Raw genomic sequence first — 24,315 nt, 5'->3', positions numbered from 1 at the left:
CGGTCTGGCGGAAGTCATGTCTCGCAGGCGTAGTGTCGCTGCCGTTTGCATTGACAACTTGACTTGGACTCATTGAGGGTATAAACCTCAAAATCACTGGCACAAGCGCTGAAAACCTCTTAAGCCGAAAGCACACCTTTGTGCCCGGCCAAAATATCAATAATAGTTTTGTGTACGGAAGAGTTTTTTTAAAGTTAGGGTGCCAGCTTTCAATGGATGGATTGCAAAGGTGATGTTTGTAGCATACAGGGCACCACGATTAGAGGTACTTCAAGTACCTAAGCTGCAACCAAGGAACACATAGAAAGCAGTGACACAATGTACCATCTGAGTCTGTGCTGTCAAGTCTATGACCAAATGCGCAAGTCGATAGTGACTTCATTGCCTATCTCCACGCACTGGACAATTTCGTCAACTTTGTTACAGGTGCAGGTTAATTCCGCAGAAATGTACTTCAAGTTGCCAGTACTTTTCCCTGGTAGTTGCGTCCTTTGTTTTGTTTTCACGCTGTCCTGATCCCTGAGTCCGAATCATACCTGTTGGTTTTGATCTGCTGAATTAACAGTTGTACAGTCCGAAGATTGATCGGACGCGTAATGGATGCTGTGAATTTGCCAATGGACTTGGAAGGACGGCAACAATATTTAAAGCAAGTATTCGTGTAAAACATTATGAAAATGATCATGACTCGTCAAGCTTTACCTACCTGTAAAGGTAAACATTCATTGTTTATGTGTTGTTGCTAGCAAACAGGACACTGTGTGTACTATTACTACTTCAAGTATGAAAATGTTCTAGTCCTAAGCTGCAACCGGCGGACACACTGTACAGATAGAACCAATGGACAGTCTGAGTCTGTGCTGTCAAGTATAAGGCCAAATGCGCAAGTCCATATTGACTTCACTGTCGACCTCCACGGGATAGACGGTGTTGTCAACTCTGTGACACGCGCGGGTGAATTCGGGAGAAATGTAGCTAAGACCTTTCCCTGGTAGTGGCGTCCTTTGACATGTTCTCACGCTGTCCCACCTGATGGACACGTGCGTCTCGGCTTGTCGCTCCTGTCCAAGGTGAACTAACCGTAGGTCAGGCAATACTAGCTTGACGGTGCATAGTTTGTAGATAAAATAGTACGAACTGTTCTGCGACTATTTTCTAGACCATTGAATCATCTGATTTTGGGGCACTTGTATGAAGGTATACTGTGTGTCAAGACTGCGCCTTGATACTTGAAGGGTGGTGGCCCTCCTACGGATGCGGAAAACTCGGCCTCTGGCGAAATGTTTTTATATTTTTTTATTTCTTTTTACAGTTTAGCTATGAATAGGATGAAGGCCGCAGACATCATGCAACTACGTTACTTGTTCGACATGTTTGCGTCTTTTATAACTATACTATTGAAACCCAGAATCGATTATCTCGTTCCTATCATCAGTGGGGGAAAATAGGGACCAAAAGGATACCTAACAATGAAAATGCAAGTGCAATAAAACCACTAGAAGAAACGCCTGACTGTTTTGGTGTGTATCATGACCCTCATTTTTCTGTACTGTGTCGTGCGCGTTATGTCCAGCAGTTGAAAGTCCTTGAGGCAGTTTGTATACGTATTCAGAGGCCTGTTTTGTGTAAGCAGAGAGAGAGACCGTTGTTGCACTTAGGTTGTTTTCGTAGGTTGAAACTTCGTTCAGCGGTTTCTCACCTTTGGTTACGTAATATTGTTATCTTTTTGCGTTTCCTCTAGTGGTTTCATTGCACGTTTATCATTATGCTATGTGGCATTTCTAACACCCTTCTTTTACTTAACTTCAGTTGCCTTGTTTGGTATCCCTTAGTTCCGTATTTTTCCCCACTGATAATAGGAACGAGAAACACGATTCTGGGTTTCGATATTATTGTTTTAAAATACACCTACATATCGACCAAGTAACGCAGTCGCGTGAAGTCTGCGGCCTTCATCCCATTCACAGCTATATTAAAATTATTATCTCCCAGTAGATTACTTGTATCTTTACAGTGTTACGAATTCAGAAAATGTTCGACATCACACAACTGCATTGTAAGGCTGCATTGTAAAAAAAGGCTCTGACGATGTGTGCCTAGCCCGAAACGTCTATAATATTTTTCGGCATCTCTAATAAAAGAATGTTTATCCAGCGCATACGCCAAGAGTGAATTGCAACTAAATAGGGCGGTTGTCAGTTGACAAACCCCCCTTTATTTAGCGTCAAGAATGCTTTCCAGAACCCTTTACATGGCATTGCACAGTCGATGTACGCGCCAATAGAAACCCACCTCAAAACGAGTTCCTAATTAACTGTGGGTCGCAGCATGGTTGGAAAAATCCTTCCGCTTCCAAACAGGACTTGAACCTGGTACCTCTCAATCATGGTCTTAGACCAACCCACTGTGCCTGCCTGCCTGCCTGGCGGCCTGCGTTTTACAAAGCATATGCAAAACAGACAATCATAAGCATCGTCTTTTACCCTGACCTCGTCCCAACAGTTATATCGCAGTGCGTTTGTGCGGCCATTTTTGTGCAGGCAGTTTCGAGCAATGATAAGCCATGTTCCATTTCTCAGGGTGAAAGAACAGTTTTCGTACCATTTGTTAGGTACCTCCTTTCGTACAGTCTACCTTTTTCCCTAGCTGGTTTGCATGAACCATATGAACCCCGTACTCACCTTTTGTTCCGTTGGCCTGGGTAGCTACATGCGCGCCCATATTGCCATAGCTACCCAGGCCCTTCATAGTCTCTTCTTGTCTCAGTATCTCTCTGATAATGTAGTCGCAGTAGTTCGTCTTTGTCTCCGTCTCGTCGTCTATAGCAAATGGCATTCTACCTACCTGTCCCGTTGCCTGTCGTAATGTCTGGAGAATATGTCGTCAGTCGTCCTTTTCGTACTCAACACATTAATGGCTAACGTAAGGATATAATAATAACTTTATTAGGATGACCCAAAGGCAAATCACCTATAGATAACTCGTCATATCAAGTGTTTTGGACAAATTTGATACTTGTCCCGTTGTACATTTGCATTGCTTATTCCTTTAATTCAACACGGCACAAAGGCATGAGCATGACCCTCCAAAATTGCTCTAGCTCAAGGTGAATTTTGTTTACGCCAACTCTTGCTTGTTTGGGACTACGCAGGAAGTACACAATTGCGTTGCTCGCCAGTATTCAACGCGATTTGGCTGTTTCTCTCCTTGTTAGAGGAAGCATGAACTTTGATCTCCTATTGTTGAAGCTTTAATCGCTCACTTATTATGAATTTGCGAGTCTATGTAGTCATAAAAGCATCGGGAAGCCCTACACTATGGATCATAGTCTACAGACCATTTTACGTCAACATAGAACACCACCCTGCTCCTCGCCATGCTGCGTTCCAGCTACTTCATGCATAGCAATCATAAAGTTAGAAGTATTATGACGTTTGGCCCTGTGGAATTCACGGGACTTACTTATCCCGTTAAACGTGCTCCCATTCGCCTGCTTCTCTATCGATTTCAAAGAATAGGGCTTTTCTCCACTATCTATGCAACAGGAGTATGGATGACATTTACCGGCGTCTGCCATTCTAGTGGAGAGTCACAGGAGATGTCCGCCTGAGTCTTAGAACAGCGAACTCCCGCAAACCAAACAATTGGGGCTTGGAGTTGGTATTGGCAAGAACAGTGTACTTCATGGAGACGATGTGAGCCAGACGCAAGTGGCAGGATCGTGTTGGATTCGCTGATATGAAATCAGCGATCTGCAGGCTCCCTGGGTTAGAAACATCAATATGTGAACTGGATAATGAGTGAGGGATGGAAGCAAGGACTGAGAATATAGTGCATAGCCTGAGATAGAATTGTTGTGCAAGCCGATAGCAAAAATTGGCCATGACGCAGAACCACTGTTGGACCGTCAGATTAATTTTCCAAGACCAAGCCAGCCGGGAAAAAACCCTCGCGCCGACGGAAGCAGTAATAAGGGACAAAACCGAGTGTACATGCCTAGTAGCGATTAGGCATCATGTAGGCATGGCAGGCACTTCACGGCAAAAGTCATAAAAAATCGATAAGAAGGTTAACAGAAAAGTATGGTGGGATGCCAGGTACACTGATGAGACCCAAAACCTACTGAAGAAGTCAGGAAAAGAAAAGACAAAAAAGAACACACCAGATGCATATTAATTTTGAAATTAAAATGTTTCGCAAAAAATCATTTCTCACCTATCTCGCTGCGCTCGGCCGGCGAGCAATACAACAATTAATTGCGCGATTTCTGCTAATCTCCTTAGCCCTACGCACCCCTTTGCGCCAGGCCTAATATTCTTTGTTTGTTTGTCTGTATACTTTATTTGAATTCGCAAATCCAAACGAGCACAAATGCTCAATGACAAGGCAGGGAATATGTTATTATGTTACAGGGAAGGAGGGTTGGGGAGAAAATAAGGAGAAAAAAGAGAGAATGGTAGATATCTCAATGAAGAGCGAAGCGTTATCAAACTACAAGTAAGCCAGCGAACGATACGTCGATAGTTCTGTAACCCGCCTAATAAAGTAATCATTTTTTTTCAGGCGTGCAGTGGACTGTCATTAAAACAGAAACAGAAAAATAATAACAAGGCACCCATTTTGTTAGTCCAGGGGATGGCCTGCCCCTGGTAAAGAGAAAAAATAGAGAAAATAAAATAAAATAAAATAAAAAACGAACAAAGTACGAACAGTTACTGCTAACGAGAGTACTTGCTACTAACATCGGTTGGATAAAAAGCCCAACCCTGCCCTGCCAGTTACGGACTTACGGGGGTCGCCATGGCAAATAATAATGGTAAACAGTGAAAATCAATCACAGACAGGATGCCGTCTCAGGGAAAGTTTCTAATCATAACATCAGGAAGATTCTTCATTGGATACGTCAGAGATATGTAAAAGTTAAGGTGCCACCTTTACATGAATGCATTGCAAAATGTGATGTTGCTAGCATACAGGATAGAGTGTGTATCGCTACTTCAATAAGGTTTTGTTCTGGTTCTAAAGTTAAGCTACAAGCAGAGGACACATCGAAAAGATTGACCCAATGGACCATAAGCGCATGTGCCCTCATGAATATCGCCAAAGGCGTAAATCGACGTTGACTTTGATGCCTATCTCCATATGGTAGAAAAGGTTGTTAGCTTTGTGACAGGTGCAGGTGAATTCCTGAGAAATTCAGCTAAACCTTCCTGGTACTTGTGTCCTTTGTCATGTTCTCAAGCTTTCCTCACCAAATGGAGGCCTGCATATCGTCTTGTCGCTCCTGACCAAGGTGAACTAGGCTGTAATCCTAGGTTAGGCCATACTAGTTTGACGGGGCATTGTTTGTAGATAAAAATAGTGTGAGCTGTTCTGCGACTATTTTCTAGGCCCTTGAATTATCTGGTTTCGGGGCCATTATATGAGGGTGTGCTTCGTATCAAGACTGCGCCTTGATCCTTGAAGGTTGTTGGAGTACATACGGAATGCGGAAAGATGTTTTTGGGATCAAGAATGAGTTTGAAAACCTTGTACGAGGCAATGCACAGTCGATCTACTCTTCAATGGCAATCTACCCAAAAATGCGAGCGACATTGCGAGGATCGCCACACCCCTAAGGTTTCTCACACATGTGGGCAGACGAGAGACAGAGATCGAATGGGAGAGAAAGAGTGCTAGATAGAGAAAATGGGTAGCTATGGCGCAAGTACCTATTGAAGGCCACTGAAACAAAACCTGAAAGAAGGATGCATGCAAGCCAGCAGGAAGAGGATGCCGAAGGGGTCAATGTACGGGAGACGGAACCTTACACTGCCTATGTTGGGAATAGATTGTGAGAAACTGAATAAAGAATGATTATACGCGTTTACAAGTTGAAGTTAAGCATTCTTGCATATGTTATGGATGCAGTACAGTACAATAGAACATGTTGTCGAGGAAAACGTGAGCACTGTGACTAGATGAAATGCCCAAGGCGTCAACAACACCGCAAGCGTATGGTGGTGATGTGTGCGATGTTGAAGACAATACGTGTAAAGAAGGCGTCAGCTACATGAACGCAAAGTGAGAGAATCCAAACAGAGTAAGTGTTCTATAGGGATACGTTTATTACCAACGCAATGGTGTGGGCCAGGGCAGTAGTGTTGCACTGAAGTGTGACATGCATGCGAAGGTCATGTGTATATGCTGGAAAGAGCAGACCACACACAGACCACAGACAACTGAGTCTTTTGTACTATAATGTACATGCAAACAATTATTTATCATATCCAGAGAAAGTAGCAATGTACTGAATACGGCACCAAAACAAGCCTGGAACTTCACATTCCAATTACACAGGCGTTCGGCGCCTGAGTATCGACGAAGGTATAGGCAAGTTCCTTCATTGCTTGATCTAGCGGAAGGATCATCAAAGGATAGTCAGCACCACCCTTTGCCTTTGTTTTACTTACGCACAGCACAGTCTCCTTGTAGGCTAAACACCGCAATCGGTAACCAGTGATGGGTCCCTCGCGAATGAAGTATAAACCTGGCGTGCACAGAGCCTGTTCTGGTCCGAACGGTGTTTCTATCATTCCAACGTCCCATTCCCATGTGCCGTCGCGCCGACTAATCGTGTTGCCAATGAAGCGAGGCTGCATATCATACGGCTCACCGACTGATGCCTGTTGGGGTTTGGGGGCGCCCTGGAAAACAATGCGTTGCTCTGGTGATTTCGGTGAATAGCCACACACACCACTTATGGAACACGTACGCACAACAAACACTCCTTCTTGAACGGGTGGCATTTCTAAAGAAGGAGGAAAGGGAACCAAGATGTAATGATCACATTGAGCCGTACTAGAGAAGGGAGGGGGGTTGGAAACGGGAAAATTCTGAAGAAAAAAGGTATAATGTCACCACCACACCACTTATACATTGATCACTGCAGACATCATATTAAACAGGAAAATAACAATAAATACAATGCTCGATAATGTGATCTACACAATATACAATACAACCTGAATTCATCACGGTGAAACTCGATAGTAAGAACACAATAAACACAAGTATAATTATAATCTCGGATTGTAAGGCAATTAATTTACACTACAAAAACATTCTCATAAAAAGGACACACTTCAGGCTCATTACAAACATCTTGAAAGTTTTCGTCTTCACAAGTATACTTTCAAGCCTTCTCATCAGGTGAAATACAGGCAAGGGAAAAGGAACAGGAACAGTGGATTAAATACAGTAAGAAGGTGGTAAAACAGCGCAAAAAGAAAGAAAGAAAGAAAGAAGATAGCTAAAGTAAACAGCGAAAATTGCAATAATGACACAAAGGCCAATTATCCAAGTTGATTTATCACTTCGAGTGTCGGCAATGTGAGAGCCGATATGTAGGTAGGACTCTTCAACATCTGGACGCACGCATCCGACAACACGCACCGCTACACCTTATTCCACAACACGCACGATCCACTCGACCACGGAGGGGACGTCCAGCAAAGAATCATCCTGGTACAAGATGGTCCAACGCAGCGGCATCAACACCAAGGAACGTCACCTCACAATTAACTAGACCACCAGAAAAACAACCGGACAAGACACCTACGTGCGTGGCAGTGACAGGAACCGCATCAACCAGAAGAATAACAAGATCGGCAACGGCGGCGATGGCAGCGACTAAAGCACAGACAGAGGCAACGGCTAGGGTCCACTCGACTAGCCATGTGAAATCGGATGTGTCCACCGCACATGCTGATTGTTCTGATGTTAGTTCTGATAAGTATGAGTCGTCCATTGCTAGTCATTTGTTTGAGCATCCTGATTGTCGTGCTGTGTATTCGGATGATTGTTTTTCGATTGTGTCACGTGTACGCAGTGCTAGATTGCTGAATGTTTTGGAAGCTGTATACATCCACACAAGGAAACCCAACCTTTGCAAGCAGAAACAAATCAAATTCACACTTAGGCTGTTAGGTAGGTCGTCAAAACCTCGTTAGTTACATGTATGTCCAGTGGTTGTCTCTTGTTGTCGCACTACATGTCGCGCTTATTGAGTTTTCTCGCATTTGCACCTTTGTGTCATTATTGCAATTTTCGCTGTTTACTTTAGCTATCTTCTTTCTTTCTTTCTTTCTTTTTGCGCTGTTTTACCACCTTCTTACTGTATTTAATCCACTGTTCCTGTTCCTTTTCCCTTGCCTGTATTTCACCTGATGAGAAGGCTTGAAAGTATACTTGTGAAGACGAAAACTTTCAAGATGTTTGTAATGAGCCTGAAGTGTGTCCTTTTTATGAGTATTATCGCATTTTTGTCTCAGAGGAAACTGTTTACAAAAACATTCCTCTGGGTTTAAGACTAAACCGGGAATCGCGAGGGGGGGGGGGGGGGGGAGGGCGTGTGTTGCATCGGTGTTATGGCCTGATTACGTCGCTCATTTTCAAGGGAAAATGGACTCACTGAGGCGCAGATAAACCGTGCGCCAAGCAGTAGCCATCGGGTCACCATAAACTGTGAGAAACTACACATCATTCACCTTGTCACTGTTTTGGCTTATTACGAAATCAAGTGCGAAACAGTTTCTAGGAGGCTTCCATTGGAACACATGTACACACCGTCAGGCAGGCATAATGAGTTCGTCAAACACCATGATTAAGATACGAGAGGTACTTGGTTCAAGTCCTGCCTGGGGGTGGTTTTTCCAGCCGTGCTGCTACCCACAGTCAACTGGGAACTTGTGGCCAGACACAAGGGGTATGTACATATATGCGGTTAATTGGGTCTTTCTTGGCACTTTTCCCAGTGGTTGTGAGACTTTTCCCCTCACCCACACCGTTAGGCGCTGCTAGGGTCTACCGGGTGTTAGCAGCCGTCGTAAGTTCCCATCGGGAATGGACACGATAATTTAATTTTTTTACACTCCATTAGTCTACTGTTGGACACGTGCACAAACGTTAAGGACACAAATCACCTGAAGGTTTACTTACGTTCATTTTTGTAGCTCCTAGCGTAGAGTCGCCCATTGGAGGTGCCTTCATAAGTATTGTATCAAGAACACAACAAAGTCAGTAAAGTGCGGTATTCAGGTTTCTCGAACACTCTAATACCGTCATGATATCCATGATTTACAATTAAAACATTTATTCATCTTATAAACCCAGCACAATGATGTGCAGTGATCGTTTTAACTGCATTGATCGCTGCTACGCCCAGTGTTTGGCTGTATATATGTGTACGCTTGCTCCTCTTCCAATCTAGTTCCCTGTTATCTGCAGTGTTGTTGTTGTTGTTGTTGTTGTTTGGCTTTATGTGTGTTGGTAACCCAAGAAACTCTGAGTCAAAATGAAATGATTTTTTTTAAGTACAAAAAATGTACACTGCTCACCACAAGAACCCAGACCTTTAACAGGATAATATGAGTTTTTAAGCTTGCTGGACTCAATAAATAATAAAAATAAAACTAATACAGGTCGCATGTCTTCCAAATAATGGGTTCCACGAATCTGTCAACTGTTTCATCATGAAATAGATTGCAGCAGGAAGAATAGCATACGAAAAAAACATATACAGGTTCTAGCACATGACAAGTACATGCCATATTTTTACACCGATGTACATTGAAGTCTCAACACTGCACGGGACAAAAGGCTATGGCTGGACTATATGGTATCGCCCAATTACTTAATAGAATAGAATTGTAGAAGGGGACTCGCCGACAATTTAGTGCAGTTTGCGACCTTGTAGCACATTGGATGTGTAGTCATTCAAAAGTATCGACTGTAAAGGAAGTTTAGTTGGAGGGGTGATTCTACCAACTCACGTATCACATAAAGATCCTCCCGCACTGTGGACACTGGTTTCACAAATCTGAGCTGTTCTATAGTCACACTGGAACCTGTGTCTGGAGGCCATGCCCAACCTACTTCTGGTGATCTTGATCCACAGCAGCCCATTTTAATTTCCCAAACTGTTAAGCTGGCCGACAGGAGTACTTATGGAGCTCCTTCTCTTGTTTTCTTTTATTGCGAGTCCACAAGGATTGCATGAAGCGGATTCTAGTACTGTAAGAGTATAGCACACCAGCCAAGTTAAAATTTGTTGGCGCCTCCGTGTCTCTGACCATCTGGCCAAAGACTGCCGTGGTACTGCACGCTCGCACGAGAAATGTCTTATCAAACTCACAACCCAAAGCGTCGCCAAGCCCAGGACAGTTGAATAAAAGTCTTTACACAGAAACTGTCATAGCTGACGTTAGCGCCAGTGAGGATGTGTTTGTGTGTGTGTGTGTGTGTGTCAGAGAGGGAGGGGGGGGGGGGTGCACCTCACTGACAAGGAAGCCTTAGGCTGTGTTTATCAAACGCATCATTTTGAAAATTTCCTAGGGCTCTTTTAAAAGGGTTAAAACGCAATGTTTGTGATTCTGTTGAGGTGGCCATGCGTACGCGCCTGCTACTTTGAAGTATAAGTGGACCTTTGGCGGCTTCTCAGTATTTGTCCCGGGTCAACTGTCTTCGTATTCGGCAATCATGTGCATCCGCGGTGCCCAATCGTGATATCACCGTCCTGTGAATGCATTGCGAGAGTTGGCATTCTCGGAGGGCCGGCTGTGAAGTTTTGAAGATGATGGTGGGCATGGCAGGACAGTGCACTTGTATTTTCCTGGTTTTTTATTTTTTTCTCTCTCGTTTTTTCCCCACTGAATAGATGTAGTATCATCACCTTTTTTTGTTTCGCTCTTTTTCACCTTCTTTCACTTTTATTTGTTTTTTGATTGTAACAAGAAAACAGTTCTGAACGAATCCTCGCTTTCCCTTCCTTGTGTGCCTTTCAATAATCGTACAAAATTTTACACATACATGTCGACACATATGAAATGCTTACTGTGCAATTAGTTGTCTTTGTAGCTATATTAAAACTGCTGTCTCCGAAACGCTTGTTCATTTGTTTCTTCATTTTTTGGTGTTGTGTTCTAATCATTCCCCATGCCACTGTCAATTGTATTCTGTTTGCCGGTAAAAGAGGCCTCTGTACTATCTTCATGTAAACACCCACCTGTATTGACCATCCCAAAAAACTTTCCAAGGTGCACACCCGCTTGGTAGAAGATGAAAAGCACGAGGTTAATCAAAGAGCGTGTGCCGACTCTATGCCATATACAATAAAGGTGACCTGGCAGAATAACACGATGAGATGGGGGAACTGATTTTTGGAAGGTGACAATAAACCACTCCCCAGTTGCTTTCTTTCTGCAGAAACGGTTGGATTCCAGCCGTTAGTTACCGCCAGGAAGCTCTCACTGGCCTCGCCAGGCATCTGAAATGTTTTGGAATTCACCACAAGTATGAGAGTTGAGCGGCACGTGACGTCGTAAGTTAGTTCGTCGTCTAATGTGCTCCCCCACAAGGCAACTTTGCTACTATGGACGACGTGGGTTTTTCAGCTTCGCTGTCGACATCAATATCAGATCCATAAAATGTTATCGAATACCGTCGCTCTGCATACTCGCCTTCAGTGACTGGCTGACACCTGACCAAACCCGGGCACTCGAGCGCTGCTGTGCACGGCGATCATCTAGCCCTGCTGCTCTAGTGTCACTAGACATGGAAATTGTCAGTCTTTGGACGCCAGGTACTTGAACTAGACGGCCAAACAAGTGTTTGAGCGAGATTGAGAAGATGATCGCCACCTGTTCATGAATGAAGTGCAGTGTGAACGCGCTTGACAAACCTCGTTTTTTCATTCCGTCATTTTTCTATTTTTAAAGAAACCCTAAGGCATGTTTTACCTGACCGCGGCCCATATGTTGTTGTCAACTTTGTGTCAACGTATTGTCAGGTGCAGTTGAATTACGTAGACATATAGCGAAGACTTTTCCCTTGTAGCTGCACCTTTCGTCATGGTCTCACGCTGTCCTGACGGCTGAAATGTAATCATACATGACGGATTTGATCTGAGGCGTCAATCAGTGGACAGTCCACAGATGGATTGATCCGATGCGCGATGGATGCTACAGATATGTCAAGCCTGGCCAAACATCGAAAACAACTCCTAATCATACATGACGGATTTGATCTGAGGCGTCAATCAGTGGACAGTCCACAGATGGATTGATCCGATGCGCGATGGATGCTACAAATATGTCAAGCCTGGCCAAACATCGAAAACAACTCCTGCTACACCTGTGCTGTCCTCAACAACACCATCGTTTGTTTGGCCTGACAATTCTGCATTGAATGATTCATTACGGAGCGACCCAGATTATTCTCACTCCACGAAAAGAACCTGCTACAGACTTGTTTAAAGCCAGCAAAATTACAAACCCATGGCCCTTATGTCAGGGACGAAGAGTATACAGACTTGTACTCTAAGATACGTGGATCCCCAAGCTGAAAAGAGTGCCGAATGTCTTGGAGAGAGCCTAGAAATTACCAGACACAGCGGAGAACGTTGTAAAACCGAGGATAGTGCCACCAGGCAATCATCAGACACCTTATACTGGGGTTCTGCGAACCAGTACGAACATAACACGGACATGCAGGAAAACTGGCATTATAAACCCTAGCCCTAGGTGTAAGTATGCGATAAGTCTAGCCTGGGAGCTTCGGATAGTGGACGAATAGTTAGGGAGTTTATATTAGATTTCGCGGAACGAAACGGGCGGTGTCCCCAAATTACATGGAAGCGAATGGAAACAATGAATATTTTGTTTTGTAGAAAATACTCTAACATGACAGCAGGGTATAGTACAAAGCAAACAACGCTCAGTCAATGAATAATGTTAGAACAAAACACAGGGCAGGCGGTAGACAGCACACGACTGGTAACGTTCAAAAGTACATGTATTGTTCAGTTATAGGTGCTACTGTTAGCAAGAAAGTACTATTGCTAGGAAGAAAAAGCGGGAGGCAGGCATGTTTGAACTGGTGGTACTGGGTAATGCCACGCCCATTGGAAGGCAGGATGTTCCAAAAGATGGACCCGCGAGCGCTTGGACGGTCCTTGCCGGCTTTGGATGCCGACTTGTGCACCCAAAAGCCCTAGCTGCGTTGCGCGCGTGCAGAGCGTGTACTGGAACGCTTCAGAAGGGAATGCACGGCCATTGATACCGCATTGATACACTCTCTACTATTTACCTCCCATGATTTAGGACGCTACCATGACTTTCTTTACTCAAACAGCGTTGTTGCTACGCGACGGTATACAGCTTGTTACATTCACTATAATTATACTCATGCTTCTTTTTTTCTCACTTGAACTAGTTGTTGGTTTGCCCCGTCTTTTTTTCCTTTTTTATCTCCATATGATCTGGTTTTCGAGCCTCTTTGTACTGTTTAGCCGCCGAAGTAAAATAAAATTCAATTCAAGACCATACAAAATACTGATGGCTCGAGAAGGCTAACGAGTAAAACTGAGATCATATTAGAGTGGACGCAAGAAAATACGTTCCGCCTCACTAATTTGACGTCTATAAAATGAACCTTATATTAGTGATGGGCCTGAGCATACGCTATGCCAGTCTTCTCACATCCGCCCTTCATCCGAAGACCGCCTAGGCCTCGAACCTGCCTGTTTTCGGCATATTTCCCACTAGTATTGCATTCGAGACTTGAACCAAATCATTCAGCAAGTCCGGCTCCAGCCCAAGACCTCATTCAGAAAAGGATCGCCAGATTAGTCAACCTAGAAGGAAACGCAAGACGCAAACCAACCCAAACTCTGCACAGCGTAAACAGCGAGGGCACTTCCTCACATTGGAGTGCACAATTACTACAAAGGCAGGAGCGAAATACTAAATCTGCCGACAGAACTGTTTCGTCCTTTGTGGATTCATCAGCGCAGCACAGAGAAAATGAGGCCGAACCAGGTTGCAATGAAAAATAAATTTTCCAACGCCAGATATAAACCAGGCCCGAACGTACCTTGCCAGAGTGCTCCAACTGACGAGTCAGTGAGCTAAAGTGCTCAACTACTACAAGAGCAAGAGCGAAATACTCCATCTGCGGATAGATAGATAGATATTTATGTATGTGCTGCACTAATGAGTCCACAAAAATAATGACGATCCCTGACTGTCCGCAGATTGAGTACATGTATGTCGCTCCTACTCTTGTACCAGTTGAGCACTCTCGTGTGGGGTAGTGCCTATGCTGTTTGTTTTTTGCAGAGCTCACTGACTTGTTGGTTTGACCACTCTGGCCAGGTGCGTTCGGGCATGGTTTAAATCTGGCTTGTGAAATTTTATGATTTAACGCCGCGGAGACAACAATTTGTTAAGAATAAGAAGAACTGATGACAGTGATATGGAAATCGATTATGGAAAACATTTCACTTCCTTGACGCATGATGATGACGGCAGAGTTCGTTCTGTTTATTGCTTTTTGGAAATCCTTCTTTCAAGAGAAAATGGGGCCGAACCTGATAGTAATGAATCGTTGCTACCACAATACCAGAACTATCTGAGCCCTAAGATCGGTTTTCATGGGAAGCCATATGTGCTAGAAACACAGGAACGTGCTGAGTTTTGTCACATGGGACTACGAGCGTCCTTCCAGGTCCGGCTAACGTCCTTTTACGATCCCTTTGTTCAAGTTTAATGCCGTCAACTGGTGTAATGAGTATCCATCATTTCCTATGATTTTCTAAACCCCCTTGATAATCTCTGGGCAATTACACGAGGGTATGCTATTGTCGAGGATCCCTTCAAAACCCCTGTACAGTGCATTGTACAGTCCATCTACGGTCTCGTAGCCCCAGCTCTTACCTACACTAAAATGCGAGCGAAATCAGAAGGTTGAACACATCCTTCGGGTTTCCCACACATGCCCTCTTCAGTGTCAGGTAACTACTAACGGAACAGGACTGCACGTGAAAACGTGTTCAGCAGGTCGACAAGAAAAGTTGTGCTACTGTTGAAACTCAACTCTGCTGTATTTCCATCGCGCAAAAGGACAAAGCACAAGTAGATGAAAGGACGACATGTATCGGGGTAGACAAGAGACAAAATGAAAGACTAACGTAACAGTTGACGACAAGCCGAGAGAAAGCGATCGAGTGGGAGAGAAAAGAATGCTAAAGGGCCTGGATAGCTACGGCAATTATGGGCGCGCAAGTACCTACAGAGGGCAAGTGACACAATAGGTGAACGCAGGCTGCATTCAAGCTAGCAGAAAGAGTAGTTAATGTACGGAGGCGGTGCATAACACTGCCTATGTTGGGAATAGATTGCGAGAAACTGGAAAAAGAATGGTTATACGCGTTTACAAGTTGAAGGAAAGCATTCTTGTTTATGTTGTAGATGCAGTACAATACATGTAGAACATGTTCTTGAGGAAAACGTGGGCACTGTGATTAGACAAAAAATTCCCAAGGCGTCACCAAAACTGCAAGCGTACGGTGGTAATGTGTGCGATGTTGAAGACGAATGCAATGTGTGTATATAAAGCGTCAGGGGCATGTGCGCAAAGTGATGGGATCCAGAGAGAGTAAACCCACTCAAGGATTACATTCATCAACACCGCAATGGTGTGGGCGAGGGGAGTAGTCTTTCACTAGTTGGAGTGTCATATGTATACCAAGGTCATACGTATTAGCTACAGAGGTGTAGGCAGACAACATACAATGCGATTAAATTGAGGGCTTTTTTACAATGGACATACATACTATTATATTTATCTATAAAGAAAGTTAAAAGGCACTGGACACGGCACTAGGAGAAGCCAGGAAAATCATATTCCAATTATGGATGACGGCGCCTGCGTATCGATGAAGGTATAAGCGAGTTGCTGCATTGCTTGGTCTAGCGGAAGGATCATCAAAGGATAGCCATCACTGTCCTCTGTTTTACTTACGCACAGCACAGTCTCCTTGTAGGCTAGACACCGCAATCGGTAACCATTGCTGGTTTCCTCACGAATGAAGTATAAACCTGGCGTGCACAGAGCCTGTTCTGGTGCGACCTGAAGTGTGTTTAACATTTCAACGTCCCATTCCCATCTGTCGTCGCGCCGACTAATCGTGTTGCCAATGTAGTAAGGCTGCTGTACATACCGCGCACCGAATTGAGAAGTGGGGGCACTCTGGAAAACAATGCGTTGCTCTGGTGATTTCTTTGAATAGCCACACACACCACTTATGGAACACCTACGCACAACAAACACTCCTTCTTGGACCGGTGGCGTTTCTGAAGGAGGAGGAAAAGAAAGCAAGATGTAATGATCATATTCAGACCTACTAGCGGGTGGGGTTGGGGGTGGGAACGGAAAAAGTCTGAAGAAAACTGTATCTGTCACCACCAGACCATTTTAATTAATATTGATCACTGGAAACTGCATAATAAACGGGACAATAACACAATGCAACCTGAATTGATCATGGTGAAACTCGACACAAATAACACAAGTCAGTTATACAAAAGAGAAAGGACCAAAGGAACTACAAGTTACGCTGTACTGTCCACTAACACCACCAGTTACTTAACAATCAGCTCATGCATGCGATACCATTATACGACACTGAACGACGGTACTGACGTTCTACAACTAACTTGCTAACAGCTCTAGCACATCTTGGATGCGCACTCCAACAAACTTCCAACTTGGAAGGTTCTAATTTAGAAATAACATAAGGAGGGGAAGGTGAGCGAAACCAAGACAAGCACGAGTTGAATGTCTCAGCTGTGAAGGAAGTTGCAAGATGTTCATGCATGTCGATAACGATCCCGACAAGACCATTGCACATTACGGTCAAACCAGGATTCAAGTACGCAAAGCAACATTTCATACAAATTTGGTGGCTGAAAAGATGCGGAGATCAATAAAAGGGGAAGCTATGCGAACAATGATCATGAAAAACCGAACGCATCAGTAAAACAGCACTGTAACGTTACTTCGGCTATGACAATTATTTAGATGGATTTTAGCTGATTGTTTAGTAACTGGTGGTGTTAGTGGACTGTATAACGAAACTTGTAGTTCCTCGGTCCTTTCTCTTTTGTATAAATTAGACCTTGGCTCTCCATCCGTGTACAAGTAACTACCAGTAAGAAAAAATATATTATCGTGTCCGTTCCCGAAGGGAACTCAACAACACAAGTACATGTACTGGGTAATAAACAAAAAGTGGGCAATATGGATGAGCTAAAAATTCCAGAGTCATACTGTAAAAATCCTCTGCAACAAACAAACCAACAAACAAACGACGCAATAATGACAGCCGACCATCATCATAAAGATTGTTAGAATTTTCCCTTTACCATTACCAAAGGACGCAAGGCGTTGATGGGCCGAATATATCTTGCTCCTCCGGTGCACATAACTGTCGCTAGGAGGACAGGCAACACCTAACATGTGCTGTGACTTGAATATACGGCTTAACTCTAGGACGGCCACCACTTTCAGTACTCCTAGAAAGGTCAAACGGTGTCATTTGACACTTGCATACATTTACATGTCTAAGCCCTATGATATAGGTTATTATAGTTTTTTTTTCAGTGCTGGCTATTACTAGCAGCGTTTATGATGTACACAACACATTAGGATTGACCCAGACACTATTGTTGGCTATATGCAACTAAAGTACAATGTACGCGTAACGGCAATTGCGAAGGATGAACTCAATTACTGGCAAAACTTCAATTACTCGAAAGGAATTTCGTATAATCACAGAGTTACCATAACAAGCAATGTGTCAATGTCACTTTGCACACGAGGAACTGATTTTTGGGAATATGTGCTTTGGCATAATCGGATTACTCGACCGCCACGATAAATGACACACAGTGACAAGTACAAACATGGACTGAAGATGAGCATCATTTTTTCACCAAGCTGACACATATGCTGCTAGACATGGTTGCAAGATTAGTCTAGTAGCGACTGCATTTTAGACTCTTTCAAAGGGGTGAACCCTTCTCTTCTCCTTGGCTGCCACTTAGCAACCAGACGCCATGACTATCTACAAGTTTATTGACAAGTGCAGGAATGAGCGTTTTCTGGATGTGCGTGAACTAGCAAAGTTCTGGGATATTGTGAAGGCCTTGATGCCTGTCACGTCTATTCATTTACGTAACAGCCTTGCAGGGGTACCTCTTCTGGGATAGTCTTTGTTGAGTAGATCCACCACATTCGATCGACACGGTCAAGGACATATCTCATCTTATGGTAGAATTGGACGATGTGGGGCTTCCTACTCTCACCGTGTAAAACATATGGCTCTAGGTGGTCTACACTAGGCGGACCCTTGTTAATTCTTGCTACTACTTCCTTCTACGTCTACCGTCTTTGCATCCTACAATGTAATCTTGAAAACAAAACGCAATCCGCGACTATTGGCAATGAAGTTAGATGGTAGCTCACTTCGATTTACCAGAGTGGTTCATACTGCAACTCTTTTTCTTCTCCAATAGTTTCTTGACCAGTAATGCACTGATGATGAAGTTATCAGTTATTACTTAGCGATCAGCTTCTGCAGCATCCGGAGCCAATGAAGGGAGAGACGCCATCCCAGCGGCTGCCTACCCGTTTAGCCTGAAGTGGGGGAGGAAGATGTTTGGTTCAAGAGCCTTATTAGTTCGTCAAGTAGTTAGAAAAGATTACCTACACAGCACCATCCGTGCGATAATGCGGTGTACCATCTCCAGGTTGGAGAGTTGCGTTTCCTCTTCCTCAACACTATCCATTTTGGGGTCTCCACCACTCCTGCAACGGTTTTGACAATTCCTTGTCTGGACTATTCCGCAATCCTTGTCCGCTCTCTGGAGGCTCGTAAACCTCAATACATTCTGAATCCACAGGTACTCAGGTGTTGTCACCGTACGATACGCCCTCATATGACAGAACAGATCCACCACTGCCAATGGTCACTACATTTGAACATCTATCAAATGAAGATGAAGTGGGCAATTTCGCTGTCATGGTCATCAGATTCATGCATGGTAATAGGCTACATCCATTCTAGTATTTCCTTGGCCGTCAGACCGCGATGGCTCCTCCGGGGCTATCTACAGGAAAATGAAAGGGAATGAGCAGTATCAAGGACATTAGCTGAAGAGTGTCTGTGTAATCTGTGCACTAATGGTTACCCGCCCCAAATTCGCGATTCTCGCCCGACGGTTGTATGTTGATCATATAATATTGCGTCCTGTATTCAGCACTTTTCATGCCCGTGCACCTTTCTTTTGTCTGGTTGGCATACGAGCAACTCAATATGGCCGACATCTTCGGTATGTGTTCATATTGTTTCCATCTAACTGCAACAATGGCTTTTTTTAGTGTAGGTGTCAAATGACACTGGTTGGCCGTTCTAGGTATACGTACTCGCCATTATGGTACCTCATCAATTAGAAATCAAAAGTTTATGGCAGACGAAAAAGGAAGCAAAACTAAGAATAGTCACAAGATTTGAGCTTATTCTGATTAGCGATATTTCGGTAATTCCAAAAGTTTGACTCGCGCGGTATCAAATGACACCGTTGGCTGTTCTAGGGTTAACATCATAATGACCCAGCATTTCGCACAGCCACTCAAGAGACCGCACCTCCTCTTGGGACGCATTGCCGGACGTGGTGAAAACAAGTGGAGTAAAGCTTCGGGTGAAAAACGCCAACGTCTAGGAAGGTGTTCTGTTACTGAATCCACGACACACGTACTCGGTATGTCCGATCAGGCATCACCGGCATTGTTGGTGCAGGCTGCTGTGAATACTTCCCATTTATCGGAGCTGCAAAGGCTAAACTGCGACATTGGGGCGCACCCACTGTTATCAGTTTAGCATTCAAGTCCCTTACTTCATTGTGCTGCACTGTTGGACAGCCACCAGTTAGACTGCATATCGCGTGGGCTAAGGCGAAATCCGCTCCGCACACACGCCTTGCTGGAATCTCAGCCAAAGGCAATCCGTACCATAGCAGCCAGAGAAAAAGAAGCGGAAGCAAGGTAGGCAGTGCATGAACCCAGTTAGCTCTGTACACAAACACGCTGGGCCGGCAGTGCCACCTGTTCCCAGGCCACCACCGACGCCAGCACCTGCGGTGCCGTGGGTAGCTGGGACTGGGGTGGGTTTGCCATCAATGACCTGGCCACCACTTCGGAACTCACAGCGAACAGCAAAAGAGCCTACTCTAGCAATACATCATCGTCCTGGAATGGCCAACGCAAAATGGACAGTGTAAATGGATGTGCAGTAGCTGAGAATGGAGCAATGGTAAGGCTGAGCAGTGATGAGACGACTTGTGATGCTGGTGGAGAGCACGGAGACCTGGATGGAGGGTGATGAGGAGTGCATTGAGATTGAGCCTTATCCGGAGGATGAGCACATGACTGATGCTGAGGATGAAGATGAGAGGGAGGACCAGGATGAGGAGGAGATGAATGGAAAGGAACAGGAGGAGGCAGAAGAGAGCGATGAGAGCAAAAATCAGCTGTATTTTGGCACTTTTTATTGCGTTCAGATGTATTTAACCATGAACACTGCAGTCAACATAGGTTTACCATTAACTGTGAGAAACTACAAATAATTGTTCTCTTTGTCACTGTTTCAGCTTATTACGGAACAGACTTTGAAACAGTTTCTAGTACGTTTCCATTGGAACACATGTACACCCCAACTGTCTACTGAGTACGTGTAGAAGTAGGATGCAAATTTTCTAACTCCAACTTTGGCTGATTTTTTCTTGTTTTATACGGGTTAACTCCTGTTCGCCATGCCCATGTCAGCCGGGTCTAAAGAGAGCGGAGAAGATCACTCTAGTGCTACCCCGATTGCCCAAAGTGGTTCTCCGAGCACTGGTATGGACGGTTCTGTTGACGTCACGCCTTTTTTTGGCGAAAATTGCTCTTCTGGATGCCAAATTGATGTGGCCTTGTCTAACTTGCCTGCTTACCGCAAGTGCTCATGCATGTGTCATGACCATAGATGTTGCGGTGGCGAATCTTTCATAGGGATCATGAGTAGTTTGATCAAGGAATTGGCTGCCATGAAAGAAGCTGTTGTTGACAACAATTCCCTGAGATTCGAAGTGGCGGGCACTCAGGGAGGAATTTCAGAAATTGCTTTCGAGTACATGTACCCAAACAGGCCAGTCCACGTCCTCCACTGCCACATCAGTGATCAACCCACGCACATCTGACTCAGGGCCTGCTACACGCAACTCGTATTCAAATGTTTGCAGCTCAGGGGTTACAACTGACACAAGTACACCACGCGAACCAACATAATTATGATCCCGCACCGGTCGAACCGGAGTGGGAGGATGTGGAATGGAGAAAACCGCGAAACCCTGCACGCACGTTGGCAAACAGGACTACCACTGCCAGCCGTGACGTAGCACACAAGCCAGGCCAGTCCACTGTCACCTCGTATTATCAGCACAAACCTAAAGCTCCTGCAAGTTTTCGTGGAGCCCCTCGGATAAAATGCCGCGCAATTCACCTTGGCAATGTCCACATGGGATGTAGTGCTGATTCCATAGTAGGTTGGTGCGAGAAAAAGACCTGCCAGTCATGAAGTGCAGTGTGTCAGAATCCCGGTACTTCGGACTGGCGTACGCACATGTCGTGATCCCAGGAGATCAAGTCGACAAAGCTCTGCAGGAAGACTTCTGGCCAGCGGAGGTGCGTGCACGAGAGTGGAGATTCGCCTTGGATAAGATATCTTCAGCTTCAGTCACATCATTAATGCCGACACCCCACCAAACCCTAATGCAATCCCATTCCATCCTAGACCACACCCACCTAATTTAGCCCCTTTATCGAACAGCAACAATGGCCTTAGTCTTAATCTTAGAGCAGGGTTCCTCAATGTGTGCCACCTTCTTAATAAAAAGCAAGAAGTTGAGGATTTCATACTACCTCAAAACATTGCCATCATGATACTGGCGGAAACCTTTCTATCTAGCTCTACCGCAGACAGCTTGCTCAGCAAACTAAACCATGCACTTTTCCGGAGGGATCGTCCCAGGTGGCTTAGCAGCCTATGTCCACAATCGCTTTCAAGCACAAGTGGTGGGAGACCACTCCAACATAGAACTTTTGCTACTGGAGATCCGAAGTCATCGAAAACGGATTCTCCGAAGGAGGAGTGTATCGACCTCCAGGCACACCAGTACAGTTTAGGCAGGACTTGTCCAACGCAGTTGACACAGCTGCGGTGTCAATGCCATCGTCCCCGCTGATTTTAACGGGCGACTTCAATGTCGACGTAAGCCGGCGCCAAGCCCCTCAGCTCGACAATTTACTTCGCTTCTGCGACCAGTTCAATATCAGCAACAAGGTGCAGGACACTACCCGCATTGCCCCCACGGCAGCAGAACAACATTGGATCTCGCCCTAGCTGTGGATGGAGCGATAACCTCCTGCACGGTTCTCCCTTGTACCAGCAGCAAACCACTTTGTGGTCGTAATTGACTTACCTTTGCATTGTTGAACCTCCTGCTGTCAAGTGCGGTCGTAACCTAGCATGGATGGATACGAACCGATTCGCTATCCATATTAATTATTGCATCCCTTTCGTCTGGCATTGTGCCCGTCTCCCTGAAGATTGCAAATGTTCGACCCCTATTTAAGTCTGGTGACAAGAACACATCTCGCAATTACCGTCCCATATCTTTCCTGCCAATAGCATCGAAGATCTTGGAGAAGATAGTCCACAAACGCCTGTGTGACTTCTTACAAGCCCATTCACTTTTGCCCGCCAATCAGTTTGCGTACCGGCCACAACACTCCACGGAAGATACCTTGACTTTGGCCATGGACCGCTATCTGTCGTCAGCAGACCACCAGCTACACACTGGCTCAGTACTAGTGGACATGAGCAAGGCATTCGATAAAGTACGGCACCAGCTCATGATCCAAGATTTGTTTGCTTTGGGTGTATCTTCGACTGCATTGCGTTGGTTTGCGAGCTACTTCACGGACCGTCGACGGAGAGTAGTTCTGGGGAGTGGGTAGTGCTTGGGCCTAACTGCATGCGAGTGTGGAGTCCCTTAGGGTAGTTTACTGGGTCCTTTGCTGTTTTCACTATAATTATACCATGGACGTCCATAGCATCACCAGCCCAGCACACTCCCAGCTGTTTGCGGATGACATCCTTCTCGACACCGCAAGCAGATCCGTAGCAACCCTAAATCAAGTCTCATCAATTGCTGTGTCAAACTTGGCTGACTACCTACACAGAAAAGGCCTGGTTTTAAACCCTGACAAGACGCAGGTCTTAGCCATTGAGGCATCACGCCGTAGTACCCTGGAACTCAACGTTAACTGCAACGGGACGCTTCTCACGCAGACCACCACTGCTCGCTTTCTGGGGTACAGATCGGTTCCTGTCTTCGGTGGGACGCGCATGTCTCCAGCATAGTACGTAGGCTAGAAGTAGCGGTCAGTGGTTTGTGGGGCAGTCGTTTTGAGCGTACTTTACTTGATATACGGGTTTTTAATCCTCATGCACGCTCAAATCGATCTGCACCACACACCACAGTCTATCGGCGCCATGAAAAAGAAAAGCGACGATGTTATGAAGAGAGAGTGAGAGAGGTGGAGCATGCGACGTTCATGCCTGTTGTGCTGTCGGCAAGTGGTGGCATGGGAAGAGCGGCGACATCACTCTATCGCCGAATCGCGTTATTGAGAGCGGAAAGGAGGAAGGAGAAGTACTCCCACGTTATATCTTACATCAGATGCCGTCTCTCATTTGCCCTGTTGCGATCATGCATCATGTGTTTGCGGGGTTCACGGGGTCTTTTCCGTGAGCGATCGGTTCGGCATCCGGAGTCTGCTGAGCTTGTTGTTGCTGAGGCCCAGGTTGCTTGCATGTGAGAATTTAGAAATTGCAGCAGATTATTTTTATTATAAATACTGGACATGGATATTGAATTAAACTGTACTCAGTGACTTTTCACATTTTCCAGGCTACGTTTTATTATTATTATTATTATTGTAAAGCTTTCCTTTTGATCTTGTCTCTTATTGTTGTGACCTTTCCACAATAATTGTGTTGCATTGTAAAAAGAAAAGAAAAAAGCATAGTACGTAAAACTTCCCAGAAGCTAACCACCCTGAGAACCATCCGCCCGTCGCTATCTGAACGCCAGTCACTCCTCTTCGATTCTGGCCTCATACTTCCTGACATGCTTTATGGGTCAAACGCGTTCTTCTCTGCGCTTACGGCTCAGCAATGGCACCAGCTCACTGTCCTCCACAAGCGATGTGTTCGCTGCGTAGCCGATCTGCCCTTCCCGTCCCATGCCACTCCTATATACACTCGCCTTTCCCTGACCCTGTAATCGAACGTGCCAAATGCAAACTCCGTTTCCTTATGCACCGTGTCCACAC

The 24,315-nt window shown here is 45.1% G+C and overlaps 1 long non-coding RNA gene across 1 annotated transcript in view; it reads right to left on the bottom strand.

Annotated features, from left to right (window-relative positions):
* Positions 1-16,067: 16,067 nt before the first annotated feature.
* The window catches only part of LOC135812759 (uncharacterized), a 10,298-nt gene continuing 2,050 nt past the window's right edge, over positions 16,068-24,315 (bottom strand). The window contains exon 3 of the long non-coding RNA XR_010552956.1: positions 16,068-16,172. This is a non-coding gene — a long non-coding RNA (uncharacterized LOC135812759). The remainder of the gene's footprint in view (positions 16,173-24,315) is intronic.

This window comes from Sycon ciliatum, chromosome 3, assembly GCF_964019385.1.
Source record: "Sycon ciliatum chromosome 3, ocSycCili1.1, whole genome shotgun sequence".
NCBI classification, from domain to species: domain Eukaryota; kingdom Metazoa; phylum Porifera; class Calcarea; order Leucosolenida; family Sycettidae; genus Sycon; species Sycon ciliatum.
This window is presented reverse-complemented; position numbering and strand designations above follow the sequence as displayed.